General features: G+C 47.2%; 14 non-coding genes across 14 annotated transcripts; all 14 read right to left on the reverse strand.

Annotated features, from left to right (window-relative positions):
* Window positions 1-3,393: 3,393 nt before the first annotated feature.
* TRNAD-GUC (transfer RNA aspartic acid (anticodon GUC)) lies at window positions 3,394-3,465 on the reverse strand. Its single transcript has one exon. It is a non-coding gene; the product is annotated as a tRNA-Asp (tRNA).
* Window positions 3,466-3,685: 220 nt separating this feature from the next.
* On the reverse strand, window positions 3,686-3,757 carry TRNAD-GUC (transfer RNA aspartic acid (anticodon GUC)). Its single transcript has one exon. It is a non-coding gene; the product is annotated as a tRNA-Asp (tRNA).
* Window positions 3,758-4,269: 512 nt separating this feature from the next.
* Window positions 4,270-4,341, reverse strand: TRNAD-GUC (transfer RNA aspartic acid (anticodon GUC)). Its single transcript has one exon. It is a non-coding gene; the product is annotated as a tRNA-Asp (tRNA).
* Window positions 4,342-4,853: 512 nt separating this feature from the next.
* Window positions 4,854-4,925, reverse strand: TRNAD-GUC (transfer RNA aspartic acid (anticodon GUC)). The gene has a single exon. It is a non-coding gene; the product is annotated as a tRNA-Asp (tRNA).
* A 519-nt stretch (window positions 4,926-5,444) lies between these two features.
* On the reverse strand, window positions 5,445-5,516 carry TRNAD-GUC (transfer RNA aspartic acid (anticodon GUC)). Its single transcript has one exon. It is a non-coding gene; the product is annotated as a tRNA-Asp (tRNA).
* A 508-nt stretch (window positions 5,517-6,024) lies between these two features.
* On the reverse strand, window positions 6,025-6,096 carry TRNAD-GUC (transfer RNA aspartic acid (anticodon GUC)). The gene has a single exon. It is a non-coding gene; the product is annotated as a tRNA-Asp (tRNA).
* Window positions 6,097-7,193: 1,097 nt separating this feature from the next.
* On the reverse strand, window positions 7,194-7,265 carry TRNAD-GUC (transfer RNA aspartic acid (anticodon GUC)). The gene has a single exon. It is a non-coding gene; the product is annotated as a tRNA-Asp (tRNA).
* A 513-nt stretch (window positions 7,266-7,778) lies between these two features.
* TRNAD-GUC (transfer RNA aspartic acid (anticodon GUC)) lies at window positions 7,779-7,850 on the reverse strand. Its single transcript has one exon. It is a non-coding gene; the product is annotated as a tRNA-Asp (tRNA).
* A 219-nt stretch (window positions 7,851-8,069) lies between these two features.
* On the reverse strand, window positions 8,070-8,141 carry TRNAD-GUC (transfer RNA aspartic acid (anticodon GUC)). Its single transcript has one exon. It is a non-coding gene; the product is annotated as a tRNA-Asp (tRNA).
* Window positions 8,142-9,825: 1,684 nt separating this feature from the next.
* On the reverse strand, window positions 9,826-9,897 carry TRNAD-GUC (transfer RNA aspartic acid (anticodon GUC)). The gene has a single exon. It is a non-coding gene; the product is annotated as a tRNA-Asp (tRNA).
* A 220-nt stretch (window positions 9,898-10,117) lies between these two features.
* Window positions 10,118-10,189, reverse strand: TRNAD-GUC (transfer RNA aspartic acid (anticodon GUC)). The gene has a single exon. It is a non-coding gene; the product is annotated as a tRNA-Asp (tRNA).
* Window positions 10,190-10,413: 224 nt separating this feature from the next.
* Window positions 10,414-10,485, reverse strand: TRNAD-GUC (transfer RNA aspartic acid (anticodon GUC)). The gene has a single exon. It is a non-coding gene; the product is annotated as a tRNA-Asp (tRNA).
* Window positions 10,486-10,998: 513 nt separating this feature from the next.
* On the reverse strand, window positions 10,999-11,070 carry TRNAD-GUC (transfer RNA aspartic acid (anticodon GUC)). Its single transcript has one exon. It is a non-coding gene; the product is annotated as a tRNA-Asp (tRNA).
* Window positions 11,071-11,877: 807 nt separating this feature from the next.
* Window positions 11,878-11,949, reverse strand: TRNAD-GUC (transfer RNA aspartic acid (anticodon GUC)). Its single transcript has one exon. It is a non-coding gene; the product is annotated as a tRNA-Asp (tRNA).
* Between the last annotated feature and the right edge of the window lie 2,789 nt (window positions 11,950-14,738).

Here is a 14,738-nt window from a genome sequence, read left to right on the forward strand (position 1 = left end):
ACTCTAGCTTGACATGACTGTTTCAGTGGGACAGAAAAAAAGAACACCTGGCGCTAGAGCTTCCCCATTATATTAGCTTACTCTGGAGGAGATGGAGAAAACGAAGATTATTTTGCCGAATGATATATTAGTGCAGGTTGAATTTCTTCCCTATGGTAACTAAAAAATTACTGCTCCCCGTCGGGGAAATAAACACCGGTCTCCCGCGTGACAGGCGGGGATACTGGCCACTATACTAAGGAGCATATGCGCATGCACGGCAGACACGACGGTATTGTCTGCGAGATCACAACTCTAGCTTGAAGTGACTGTTTCAGTGGGACAGAAAAAAAGAACACCTGGCGCTAGAGCTTCCCCATTATATTAGCTTACTCTGGAGGAGATGGAGAAAACGAAGATTATTTTGCCGAATGATATATTAGTGCAGGTTGAATTTCCACCCTATGGTAACTAAAAAATTACTGCTCCCTGTCGGGGAATTAAACCCCGGTCTCCCGCGTGACAGGCGGGGATACTGACCACTATACTAACGAGGATATGTGTATGCACGGAAGACACGACGGTGTTGTCAGCGAGATCACAACTCTAGCTTGACATGACTGTTTCAGTGGGAGAGGGAAAAAACAAAAACACCTGGCGCTAGAGTTTTCCCATTATATTAGCTTACTCTGGAGGAGATGGAGAGAACGAGGATTATTTTGCCGATTGGTATAGCAGTGCAGGTTCAATTTCCACCCTATGGCAACTAAAAAATCACTGCTCCCCGTCGGGGAATTAAACCCCGGTGTCCCGCGTGACAGGCAGGGATACTGGCCACTATACTAAGGAGGATATGCGCATGCACGGCAGACACGACGGTATTGTCTGCGAGATCACAACTCTAGCTTGAAGTGACTGTTTCAGTGGGACAGAAAAAAAGAACACCTGGCGCTAGAGCTTCCCCATTATATTAGCTTACTCTGGAGGAGATGGAGAAAACGAAGATTATTTTGCCGAATGATATATTAGTGCAGGTTGAATTTCCACACTATGGTAACATAAAAATTACTGCTCCCCGTCGGGGAATCGAACCCCGGTCTCCCGCGTGACAGGCGGGGATACTGACAACTATACTAACGAGGTTATGCGCATGCACGGCCGACACGACGGTGTTGTCAGCGAGATCACAACTCTAGCTTGACATGACTGTTTCAGTGGGAGAGACAAAAAACAAAGACACCTGGCGCTAGAGTTTCCCCATTATATTAGCTTACTCTGTAGGAGATGGAGAGAACGAAGATTTTTTTGCCGATTGGTATAGCAGTGCAGGTTCAATTTCCCATCTATGGTAACTAAAAAATTACTGCTCCCCGTTCGGCAATCGAACCCCGGTCTCCCGCGTGACAGGCGGGGATACTGACCACTATACTAACGAGGATATGCGCATGCACGGCTGACACGACGGTGTTGTCAGCGAGATCACAACTCTAGCTTGACATGACTGTTTCAGTGGGACAGAAAAAAAGAACACCTGGCGCTAGAGCTTCCCCATTATATTAGCTTACTCTGGAGGAGATGGAGAAAACGAAGATTATTTTGCCGAATGATATATTAGTGCAGGTTGAATTTCCACCCTATGGTAACTAAAAAATTACTGCTCCCTGTCGGGGAATTAAACCCCGGTCTCCCGCGTGACAGGCGGGGATACTGACCACTATACTAACGAGGATATGTGTATGCACGGAAGACACGACGGTGTTGTCAGCGAGATCACAACTCTAGCTTGACATGACTGTTTCAGTGGGAGAGGGAAAAAACAAAAACACCTGGCGCTAGAGTTTTCCCATTATATTAGCTTACTCTGGAGGAGATGGAGAGAACGAGGATTATTTTGCCGATTGGTATAGCAGTGCAGGTTCAATTTCCACCCTATGGCAACTAAAAAATCACTGCTCCCCGTCGGGGAATTAAACCCCGGTGTCCCGCGTGACAGGCAGGGATACTGGCCACTATACTAAGGAGGATATGCGCATGCACGGCAGACACGACGGTATTGTCTGCGAGATCACAACTCTAGCTTGAAGTGACTGTTTCAGTGGGACAGAAAAAAAGAACACCTGGCGCTAGAGCTTCCCCATTATATTAGCTTACTCTGGAGGAGATGGAGAAAACGAAGATTATTTTGCCGAATGATATATTAGTGCAGGTTGAATTTCCACACTATGGTAACATAAAAATTACTGCTCCCCGTCGGGGAATCGAACCCCGGTCTCCCGCGTGACAGGCGGGGATACTGACAACTATACTAACGAGGTTATGCGCATGCACGGCCGACACGACGGTGTTGTCAGCGAGATCACAACTCTAGCTTGACATGACTGTTTCAGTGGGAGAGACAAAAAACAAAGACACCTGGCGCTAGAGTTTCCCCATTATATTAGCTTACTCTGTAGGAGATGGAGAGAACGAAGATTTTTTTGCCGATTGGTATAGCAGTGCAGGTTCAATTTCCCATCTATGGTAACTAAAAAATTACTGCTCCCCGTTCGGCAATCGAACCCCGGTCTCCCGCGTGACAGGCGGGGATACTGACCACTATACTAACGAGGATATGCGCATGCACGGCTGACACGACGGTGTTGTCAGCGAGATCACAACTCTAGCTTGACATGACTGTTTCAGTGGGACAGAAAAAAAGAACACCTGGCGCTAGAGCTTCCCCATTATATTAGCTTACTCTGGAGGAGATGGAGAAAACGAAGATTATTTTGCCGAATGATATATTAGTGCAGGTTGAATTTCCGCCCTATGGTAACTAAAAAATTACTGCTCCCCGTCGGGGAATTAAACCCCGGTCTTCTGCGTGACAGGCAGGGATACTGACCACTATACTAACGAGGATATGCGCACGACGGCAGACACGACGGTTTTGTCTGCGAGATCAACACTCTAGCTTGACACGACTGTTTCAGTGGGAAAGAAAAAAAACAGACACCTGGCGCTAGAGCTTCCCCAATATAATAGCTTACTCTGGAAGAGATGGAGAAAACGAAGATTATTTTGCCGAATGGTATATTAGTGCAGGTTGAATTTCCACCCTATGGTAACTAAAAAATTACTGCTCCCTGTCGGGGAATTAAACCCCGGTCTCCCGCGTGACAGGCGGGGATACTGACCACTATACTAACGAGGATATGTGTATGCACGGAAGACACGACGGTGTCGTCAGCGAGATCACAACTCTAGCTTGACATGACTGTTTCAGTGGGAGAGGGAAAAAACAGACACCTGGCGCTAGAGTTTTCCCATTATATTAGCTTACTCTGGAGGAGATGGAGAGAACGAAGATTATTTTGCCGATTGGTATAGCAGTACAGGTTCAATATCCACCCTATCGCAACTAAAAAATCACTGCTCCCCGTCGGGGAATTAAACCCCGGTCTCCCGCGTGACAGGCAGGGATACTGACCACTATACTAACGAGGATATGCGCAGGACGGCAGACTAGACGGTGTTGTCTGCGAGATCAACACTCTTGCTTGACACGACTGTTTCAGAGGGAGAGAAATAAAACAGACACCTGGAACTAGAGCTTCTCCATTATATTAGCTTACTCTGGAGGAGATGAAGTAAACGAAGATTATTTTGCCGAATGGTATATTAGTGCAGGTTGAATTTCCACCCTATGGTAACTAAAAGATTACTGCTCCCCGTCGGGGAATCGAACCCCGGTCTCCCGCGTGACAGGCGGGGATACCGACCACTATACTAACGAGGATATGCGCATCGACGGCAGACTCGACGGTATTGTCTGCGAGATCACAACTCTAGCTTGACATGACTGTTTCAGTGGGAGAGGAAAAAGACAAAGACACCTGGCGCTAGAGTTTCCCCATTATATTAGCTTACTCTGGAGGAGATGGAGAGAATGAAGATTATTTTGCCGATTAGTATAGCAGTGCAGGTTCAATTTCCCCTCTATGGTAACTAAAAAATTACTGCTCCCCGTTCGGCAATCGAACCCCGGTCTCCCGCGTGACAGGCGGGGATACTAACCACTATACTAACGAGGATATGCGCATGCACGGCAGACACGACGGTGTTGTCAGCGAGATCCCAACTCTCGCTTGACATGACTTTTTCAGTGGGACAGAAAAAACACTTTTTGCGCTAGAGCTTCCTCATTATATTAGCTTACTCCGGGGGAGATGGAGAAAACGAAGATTATTTTGCCGAATGATATATTAGTGCAGGTTGAATTTCCACCCTATGGTAACTAAAAAATTACTGCTCCCCGTCGGGGAATCGAACCCCGGTCTCCCGCGTGACAGGCGGGGATACTGACAACTATACTAACGAGGATATGCGCATGCACGGCTGACACGACGGTGTTGTCAGCGAGATCACAACTCTAGCTTGACATGACTGTTTCAGTGGGACAGAAAAAAAGAACACCTGGCGCTAGAGCTTCCCCATTATATTAGCTTACTCTGGAGGAGATGGAGAAAACGAAGATTATTTTGCCGAATGATATATTAGTGCAGGTTGAATTTCCGCCCTATGGTAACTAAAAAATTACTGCTCCCCGTCGGGGAATTAAACCCCGGTCTTCTGCGTGACAGGCAGGGATACTGACCACTATACTAACGAGGATATGCGCATGACGGCAGACACGACGGTTTTGTCTGCGAGATCAACACTCTAGCTTGACACGACTGTTTCAGTGGGAAAGAAAAAAAAACAGACACCTGGCGCTAGAGCTTCCCCAATATAATAGCTTACTCTGGAGGAGATGGAGAAAACGAAGATTATTTTGCCGAATGGTATATTAGTGCAGGTTGAATTTCCACCCTATGGTAACTAAAAGATTACTGCTCCCCGTCGGGGAATCGAACCCCGGTCTCCCGCGTGACAGGCGGGGATACTGACAACTATACTAACGAGGATATGCGCATGCACGGCAGACACGACGGTATTGTCTTCGAGATCACAACTCTAGCTTGACATGACCGTTTCGGTGGGAGAGGAAAAAAAACAAAGACACCTGGCGCTAGAGCTTCCACATTATATTAGCTTACTCTGGAGGAGATGGAGAGAACGAAGATTATTTTGCAGAATGGTATAGCAGTGCCGGTCAATTTCCAACCTATGGAAACTAAAAAATTAATGCTGCCCATCGGGGAATCGAACCCCGGTCTCCCACGTGACAGGCGGGGATACTGACCACTATACTAACGAGGATATGCGCATGCACGGCAGACACGACGGTGCTGTCTGCGAGATCACAACTCTAGCTTGACATGACTGTTTACGTGGGAGAGGAAAAAAAACAAAGACACCTGGCGCTAGAGTTTTCCCATTCTATTAGCTTACTCTGGAGGAGATGGAGAGAACGAAGATTATTTTGCCGATTGGTATAGCAGTGCAAGTTCAATTTCCACCCTATGGTAACTAAAAAATTACTGCTCCCCGTCGGGGAATTAAACCCCGGTCTCCCGCGTGACAGGCGGGGATACTGACCACTATACTAACGAGGATATGCGCATGCACGGCAGACACGACGGTGTTGTCAGCGAGATCCCAACTCTCGCTTGACATGACTTTTTCAGTGGGACAGAAAAAAAACACCTTGCGCTAGAGCTTCCCCTTTATATTAGCTTACTCCGGGGGAGATGGAGAAAACGAAGATTATTTTGCCGAATGATATATTAGTGCAGGTTGAATTTCCACCCTATGGTAACTAAACAATTACTGCTCCCCGTCGGGGAATCAAACCCCGGTCTCCCGCGTGACAGGCGGGGATACTGACAACTATACTAACGAGGATATGCGCATGCACGGCTGACACGACGGTGTTGTCAGCGAGATCACAACTCTAGCTTGACATGACTCTTTCAGTGGGACAGAAAAAAAGAACACCTGGCGCTAGAGCTTCCTCATTATATTAGCTTACTCTGGGGGAGATGGAGAAAACGAAGATTATTTTGCCGAATGATATATTAGTGCAGGTTGAATTTCCACACTATGGTAACTTAAAAATTACTGCTCCCCGTCGGGGAATCGAACCCCGGTCTCCCGCGTGACAGGCGGGGATACTGACAACTATACTAACGAGGATATGCGCATGCACGGCCGACACGACGGTGTGTTCAGCGAGATCACAACTCTAGCTTGACATGACTGTTTCAGTGGGACAGAAAAAAAGAACACCTGGCGCTAGAGCTTCCCCATTATATTAGCTTACTCTGGAGGAGATGGAGAAAACGAAGATTATTTTGCCGAATGATATATTAGTGCAGGTTGAATTTCTTCCCTATGGTAACTAAAAAATTACTGCTCCCCGTCGGGGAAATAAACCCCGGTCTCCCGCGTGACAGGCGGGGATACTGGCCACTATACTAAGGAGGATATGCGCATGCACGGCAGACACGACGGTATTGTCTGCGAGATCACAACTCTAGCTTGAAGTGACTGTTTCAGTGGGACAGAAAAAAAGAACACCTGGCGCTAGAGCTTCCCCATTATATTAGCTTACTCTGGAGGAGATGGAGAAAACGAAGATTATTTTGCCGAATGATATATTAGTGCAGGTTGAATTTCCACCCTATGGTAACTAAAAAATTACTGCTCCCTGTCGGGGAATTAAACCCCGGTCTCCCGCGTGACAGGCGGGGATACTGACCACTATACTAACGAGGATATGTGTATGCACGGAAGACACGACGGTGTGTTCAGCGAGATCACAACTCTAGCTTGACATGACTGTTTCAGTGGGAGAGGGAAAAAACAAAGACACCTGGCGCTAGAGTTTTCCCATTATATTAGCTTACTCGGGAGGAGATGGAGAGAACGAGGATTATTTTGCCGATTGGTATAGCAGTGCAGGTTCAATTTCCACCCTATGGCAACTAAAAAATCACTGCTCCCCGTCGGGGAATTAAACCCCGGTCTCCCGCGTGACACGCAGGGATACTGACCACTATATTAACGAGGATATGCGCAGGACGGCAGACTAGACGGCGTTGTCTGCGAGATCAACACTCTTGCTTGACACGACTGTTTCAGTGGGAGAGAAAAAAAACAGACACCTGGAACTAGAGCTTCTCCATTATATTAGCTTACTCTGGAGGAGATGGAGTAAACGAAGATTATTTTGCTGAATGGTATATTAGTGCAGGTTGAATTTTCACCCTATGGTAACTAAAAGATTACTGCTCCCCGTCGGGGAATCGAACCCCGGTCTCCCGCGTGACAGGCGGGGATACTGACCACTATACTAACGAGGATATGCGCATCGACGGCAGACTCGACGGTATTGTCTGCGAGATCACAACTCTAGCTTGACATGACTGTTTCAGTGGGAGAGGAAAAAAAACAAAGACACCTGGCGCTAGAGTTTCCCCATTATATTAGCTTACTCTGGAGGAGATGGAGAGAACGAAGATTATTTTGCCGATTGGTATAGCAGTGCAGGTTCAATTTCCCCTCTATGGTAACTAAAAAGTTACTGCTCCCCGTTCGGCAATCGAACCCCGGTCTCCCGCGTGACAGGCGGGGATACTGACCACTATACTAACGAGGATATGCGCATGCACGGCAGACACGACGGTGTTGTCAGCGAGATCCCAACTCTCGCTTGACATGACTTTTTCAGTGGGACAGAAAAAAAACACCTTGCGCTAGAGCTTCCCCTTTATATTAGCTTACTCCGGGGGAGATGGAGAAAACGAAGATTATTTTGCCGAATGATATATTAGTGCAGGTTGAATTTCCACCCTATGGTAACTAAACAATTACTGCTCCCCGTCGGGGAATCGAACCCCGGTCTCCCGCGTGACAGGCGGGGATACTAACAACTATACTAACGAGGATATGCGCATGCACGGCTGACACGACGGTGTTGTCAGCGAGATCACAACTCTAGCTTGACATGACTGTTTCAGTGGGACAGAAAAAAAGAACACCTGGCGCTAGAGCTTCCCCATTATATTAGCTTACTCTGGGGGAGATGGAGAAAACGAAGATTATTTTGCCGAATGATATATTAGTGCAGGTTGAATTTCCACACTATGGTAACTTAAAAATTACTGCTCCCCGTCGGGGAATCGAACCCCGGTCTCCCGCGTGACAGGCGGGGATACTGACAACTATACTAACGAGGATATGCGCATGCACGGCCGACACGACGGTGTGTTCAGCGAGATCACAACTCTAGCTTGACATGACTGTTTCAGTGGGACAGAAAAAAAGAACACCTGGCGCTAGAGCTTCCCCATTATATTAGCTTACTCTGGAGGAGATGGAGAAAACGAAGATTATTTTGCCGAATGATATATTAGTGCAGGTTGAATTTCTTCCCTATGGTAACTAAAAAATTACTGCTCCCCGTCGGGGAAATAAACCCCGGTCTCCCGCGTGACAGGCGGGGATACTAACAACTATACTAACGAGGATATGCGCATGCACGGCTGACACGACGGTGTTGTCAGCGAGATCACAACTCTAGCTTGACATGACTGTTTCAGTGGGACAGAAAAAAAGAACACCTGGCGCTAGAGATTCCCCATTATATTAGCTTACTCTGGGGGAGATGGAGAAAACGAAGATTATTTTGCCGAATGATATATTAGTGCAGGTTGAATTTCCACACTATGGTAACTTAAAAATTACTGCTCCCCGTCGGGGAATCGAACCCCGGTCTTCCGCGTGACAGGCGGCGATACTGACAACTATACTAACGAGGTTATGCGCATGCACGGCCGACACGACGGTGTTGTCAGCGAGATCACAACTCTAGCTTGACATGACTGTTTCAGTGGGAGAGGAAAAAAAACAAAGACACCTGGCGCTAGAGTTTCCTCATTATATTAGCTTACTCTGTAGGAGATGGAGAGAACGAAGATTATTTTGCCGATTGGTATAGCAGTGCAGGTTCAATTTCCCCTCTATGGTAACTAAAAAATTACTGCTCCCCGTTCGGCAATCGAACCCCGGTCTCCCGCGTGACAGGCGGGGATACTGACCACTATACTAACGAGGATATGCGCATGCACGGCTGACACGACGGTGTTGTCAGCGAGATCACAACTCTAGCTTGACATGACTGTTTCAGTGGGACAGAAAAAAAGAACACCTGGTGCTAGAGCTTCCCCATTATATTAGCTTACTCTGGAGGAGATGGAGAAAACGAAGATTATTTTGCCGAATGATATATTAGTGCAGGTTGAATTTCCGCCCTATGGTAACTAAAAAATTACTGCTCCCCGTCGGGGAATTAAACCCCGGTTTTCTGCGTGACAGGCAGGGATACTGACCACTATACTAACGAGGATATGCGCACGACGGCAGACACGACGGTTTTGTCTGCGAGATCAACACTCTAGCTTGACACGACTGTTTCAGTGGGAAAGAAAAAAAAACAGACACCTGGCGCTAGAGCTTCCCCAATATAATAGCTTACTCTGGAGGAGATGGAGAAAACGAAGATTATTTTGCCGAATGGTATATTAGTGCAGGTTGAATTTCCACCCTATGGTAACTAAAAAATTACTGCTCCCTGTCGGGGAATCAAACCCCGGTCTCCCGCGTGACAGGCGGGGATACTGACCACTATACTATCGAGGATATGTGTATGCACGGAAGACACGACGGTGTTGTCAGCGAGATCACAACTCTAGCTTGACATGACTGTTTCAGTGGGAGAGGGAAAAAACGAAGACACCTGGCGCTAGAGTTTTCCCATTATATTAGCTTACTCTGGAGGAGATGGAGAGAACGAAGATAATTTTGCCGATTGGTATAGCAGTACAGGTTCAATTCCACCCTATGGCAACTAAAAAATCACTGCTCCCCGTCGGGGAATTAAACCCCGGTCTCCCGCGTGACAGGCAGGGATACTGACCACTATACTAACGAGGATATGCGCAGGACGGCAGACTAGACGGTGTTGTCTGCGAGATCAACACTCTTGCTTGACACGACTGTTTCAGTGGGAGAGAAAAAAAACAGAGACCTGGAACTAGAGCTTCTCCATTATATTAGCTTACTCTGGAGGAGATGGAGTAAACGAAGATTATTTTGCCGAATGGTATATTAGTGCAGGTTGAATTTCCACCCTATGGTAACTAAAAGATTACTGCTCCCTGTCGGGGAATCGAACCCCGGTCTCCCGCGTGACAGGCGGGGATACTGACCACTATACTAACGAGGATATGCGCATGCACGGCAGACACGACGGTATTGTCTGCGAGATCACAACTCTAGCTTGAAATGACTGTTTCAGTGGGAGAGGAAAAAAAACAAAGACACCTGGCGCTAGAGCTTCCACATTATGTTAGCTTACTCTGGAGGAGATGGAGAAAACGAAGATTATTTTGCCGAATGGTATAGCAGTGCAGGTTCAATTTCCACCCTTTGGTAACTAAAAAATTACTGCTCCCCGTCGGGAAATCGAACCCCGGTCTCCCGCGTGACAGGCGGGGATACTGACCACTATACTAACGAGGACATGTGTATGCACGGAAGACACGACGGTGTTGTCAGCGAGATCACAACTCTAGCTTGACATGACTGTTTCAGTGGGAGAAGAAAAAAAACAAAGACACCTGGCGCTAGAGTTTCCCCATTATATTAGCTTACTCTGGAGGAGATGGAGAGAACGAAGATTATTTTGCCGATTGGTATAGCAGTGCAGGTTCAATTTCCACTCTATGGTAACTAAAAAATTACTGCTCCCCGTTCGGCAATCGAACCCCGGTCTCCCGCGTGACAGGCGGGGATATTGACCACTCTACTAACGAGGATATGCGCATGCACGGCAGACACGACGGTTTTGTCAGCGAGATCACAACTCTCGCTTGACATGACTTTTTCAGTGGGACAGAAAAAAAACACCTGGCGCTAGAGCTTCCCCATTATATTAGCTTACTCCGAGGGAGATGGAGAAAACGAAGATTATTTTGCCGAATGATATATTAGTGCAGGTTGAATTTCCACCCTATGGTAACTAAAAGATTACTGCTCCCCGTCGGGGAATCGAACCCCGGTCTCCCGCGTGACAGGCGGGGATACTGACCACTATACTAACGAGGATATGCGCATGCACGGCAGACACGACGGTGCTGTCAGCGAGATCACAACTCTAGCTAGACATGACTTTTTCAGTGGGACAGAAAAAAAAACACCTGGCGCTAGAGCTTCCCCATTATATTAGCTTACTCTGGAGGAGATGGAGAAAACGAAGATTATTTTGCCGAATGATATATTAGTGCAGGTTGAATTTCCACCCTATGGTAACTAAAAGAATACTGCTCCCCGTCGGGGAATCGAACCCCGGTCTCCCGCGTGACAGGCGGGGATACTGAGAACTATACTAACGAGGATTTGCGCATGCACGGCAGACACGACGGTGTTGTCAGCGAGATCACAACTCTAGCTTGACATGACTGTTTCAGTGGGAGAGGAAAAAAAACAAAGACACCTGGCGCTAGAGTTTTCCCATTCTATTAGCTTACTCTGGAGGAGATGGAGAGAACGAAGATTATTTTGCCGATTGGTATAGCAGTGCAAGTTCAATTTTCACCCTATGGTAACTAAAAAATTACTGCTCCCCGTCGGGGAATTAAACCCCGGTCTCCCGCGTGACAGGCAGGGATACTGACCACTATACTAACGTGGATATTCGCATGACGGCAGACACGACGGTGTTGTCTGCGAGATCATTACTCTTGCTTGACACGACTGTTTCAGTGGGAGAGAAAAAAAAACAGAAACCTGGAACTAGAGCTTCTCCATTATATTAGCTTACTCTGGAGGAGATGGAGTAAACGAAGATTATTTTGCCGAATGGTATATTAGTGCAGGTTGAATTTCCACCCTATGGTAACTAAAAGATTACTGCTCCCCGTCGGGGAATCGAACCCCAGTCTCCCGCGTGACAGGCGGGGATACTGACCACTATACTAACGAGGATATGCGCATCGACGGCAGACTCGACGGTATTGTCTGCGAGATCACAACTCTAGCTTGACATGACTGTTTCAGTGGGAGAGGAAAAAAAACAAAGACACCTGGCGCTAGAGTTTCCCCATTATATTAGCTTACTCTGTAGGAGATGGAGAGAACGAAGATTATTTTGCCGATTGGTATAGCAGTGCAGGTTCAATTTCCCCTCTATGGTAACTAAAAAATTACTGCTCCCCGTTCGGCAATCGAACCCCGGTCTCCCGCGTGACAGGCGGGGATACTGACCACTATACTAACGAGGATATGCGCATGCACGGAAGACACGACGGTGTTGTCAGCGAGATCCCAACTCTCGCTTGACATGACTTTTTCAATGGGACAGAAAAAAAAACACCTTGCGCTAGAGCTTCCCCATTATATTAGCTTACTCCGGAGGAGATGGAGAAAACGAAGATTATTTTGCCGAATGATATATTAGTGCAGGTTGAATTTCCACCCTATGGTAACTAAAAAATTACTGCTCCCTGTCGGGAAATCGAACACCGGTCTCCCGCGTGACAGGCGGGGATACTGACAACTATACTAACGAGAATATGCGCATGCACGGCTGACACGACGGTGTTGTCAGCGAGATCACAACTCTAGCTTGACATGACTGTTTCAGTGGGACAGAAAAAAAGAACACCTGGCGCTAGAGATTCCCCATTATATTAGCTTACTCTGGGGGAGATGGAGAAAACGAAGATTATTTTGCCGAATGATATATTAGTGCAGGTTGAATTTCCACACTATGGTAACTTAAAAATTACTGCTCCCCGTCGGGGAATCGAACCCCGGTCTCCCGCGTGACAGGCGGGGATACTGACAACTATACTAACGAGGTTATGCGCATGCACGGCCGACACGACGGTGTTGTCAGCGAGATCACAACTCTAGCTTCACATGACTGTTTCAGTGGGAGAGGAAAAAAAACAAAGACACCTGGCGCTAGAGTTTCCCCATTATATTAGCTTACTCTGGAGGAGATGGAGAGAACGAAGATTATTTTGCCGATTGGTATAGCAGTGCAGGTTCAATTTCCCCTCTATGGTAACTAAAAAGTTACTGCTCCCCGTTCGGCAATCGAACCCCGGTCTCCCGCGTGACAGGCGGGGATACTGACCACTATACTAACGAGGATATGCGCATGCACGGAAGACACGACGGTGTTGTCAGCGAGATCCCAACTCTCGCTTGACATGACTTTTTCAATGGGACAGAAAAAAAAACACCTTGCGCTAGAGCTTCCCCATTATATTAGCTTACTCCGGAGGAGATGGAGAAAACGAAGATTATTTTGCCGAATGATATATTAGTGCAGGTTGAATTTCCACCCTATGGTAACTAAAAAATTACTGCTCCTTGTCGGGAAATCGAACACCGGTCTCCCGCGTGACAGGCGGGGATACTGACAACTATACTAACGAGAATATGCGCATGCACGGCTGACACGACGGTGTTGTCAGCGAGATCACAACTCTAGCTTGACATGACTGTTTCAGTGGGACAGAAAAAAAGAACACCTGGCGCTAGAGATTCCCCATTATATTAGCTTACTCTGGGGGAGATGGAGAAAACGAAGATTATTTTGCCGAATGATATATTAGTGCAGGTTGAATTTCCACACTATGGTAACTTAAAAATTACTGCTCCCCGTCGGGGAATCGAACCCCGGTCTCCCGCGTGACAGGCGGCGATACTGACAACTATACTAACGAGGTTATGCGCATGCACGGCCGACACGACGGTGTTGTCAGCGAGATCACAACTCTAGCTTGACATGACTGTTTCAGTGGGAGAGGGAAAAAAACAAAGACACCTGGCGCTAGAGTTTCCCCATTATATTAGCTTACTCTGTAGGAGATGGAGAGAACGAAGATTATTTTGCCGATTGGTATAGCAGTGCAGGTTCAATTTCCCCTCTATGGTAACTAAAAAATTACTGCTCCCCGTTCGGCAATCGAACCCCCGTCTCCCGCGTGACAGGCGTTGATACTGACCACTATACTAACGAGGATATGCGCATGCACGGCTGACACGACGGTGTTGTCAGCGAGATCACAACTCTAGCTTGACATGACTGTTTCAGTGGGACAGAAAAAAAGAACACCTGGCGCTAGAGCTTCCCCATTCTATTAGCTTACTCTGGAGGAGATGGAGAAAACGAAGATTATTTTGCCGAATGATATATTAGTGCAGGTTGAATTTCCGCGCTATGGTAACTAAAAAATTACTGCTCCCCGTCGGGGAATTAAACCCCGGTTTTCTGCGTGACAGGCAGGGATACTGACCACTATACTAACGAGGATATGCGCACGACGGCAGACACGACGGTTTTGTCTGCGAGATCAACACTCTAGCTTGACACGACTGTTTCAGTGGGAAAGAAAAAAAAACAGACACCTGGCGCTAGAGCTTCCCCAATATAATAGCTTACTCTGGAGGAGATGGAGAAAACGAAGATTATTTTGCCGAATGGTATATTAGTGCAGGTTGAATTTCCACCCTATGGTAACTAAAAAATTACTGCTCCCTGTCGGGGAATCAAACCCCGGTCTCCCGCGTGACAGGCGGGGATACTGACCACTATACTATCGAGGATATGTGTATGCACGGAAGACACGACGGTGTTGTCAGCGAGATCACAACTCTAGCTTGACATGACTGTTTCAGTGGGAGAGGGAAAAAACGAAGACACCTGGCGCTAGAGTTTTCCCATTATATTAGCTTACTCTGGAGGAGATGGAGAGAACGAA

This window comes from Rhipicephalus microplus, chromosome 9 (assembly GCF_043290135.1).
Source record: "Rhipicephalus microplus isolate Deutch F79 chromosome 9, USDA_Rmic, whole genome shotgun sequence".
Taxonomy (NCBI): Eukaryota; Metazoa; Arthropoda; class Arachnida; order Ixodida; family Ixodidae; genus Rhipicephalus; species Rhipicephalus microplus.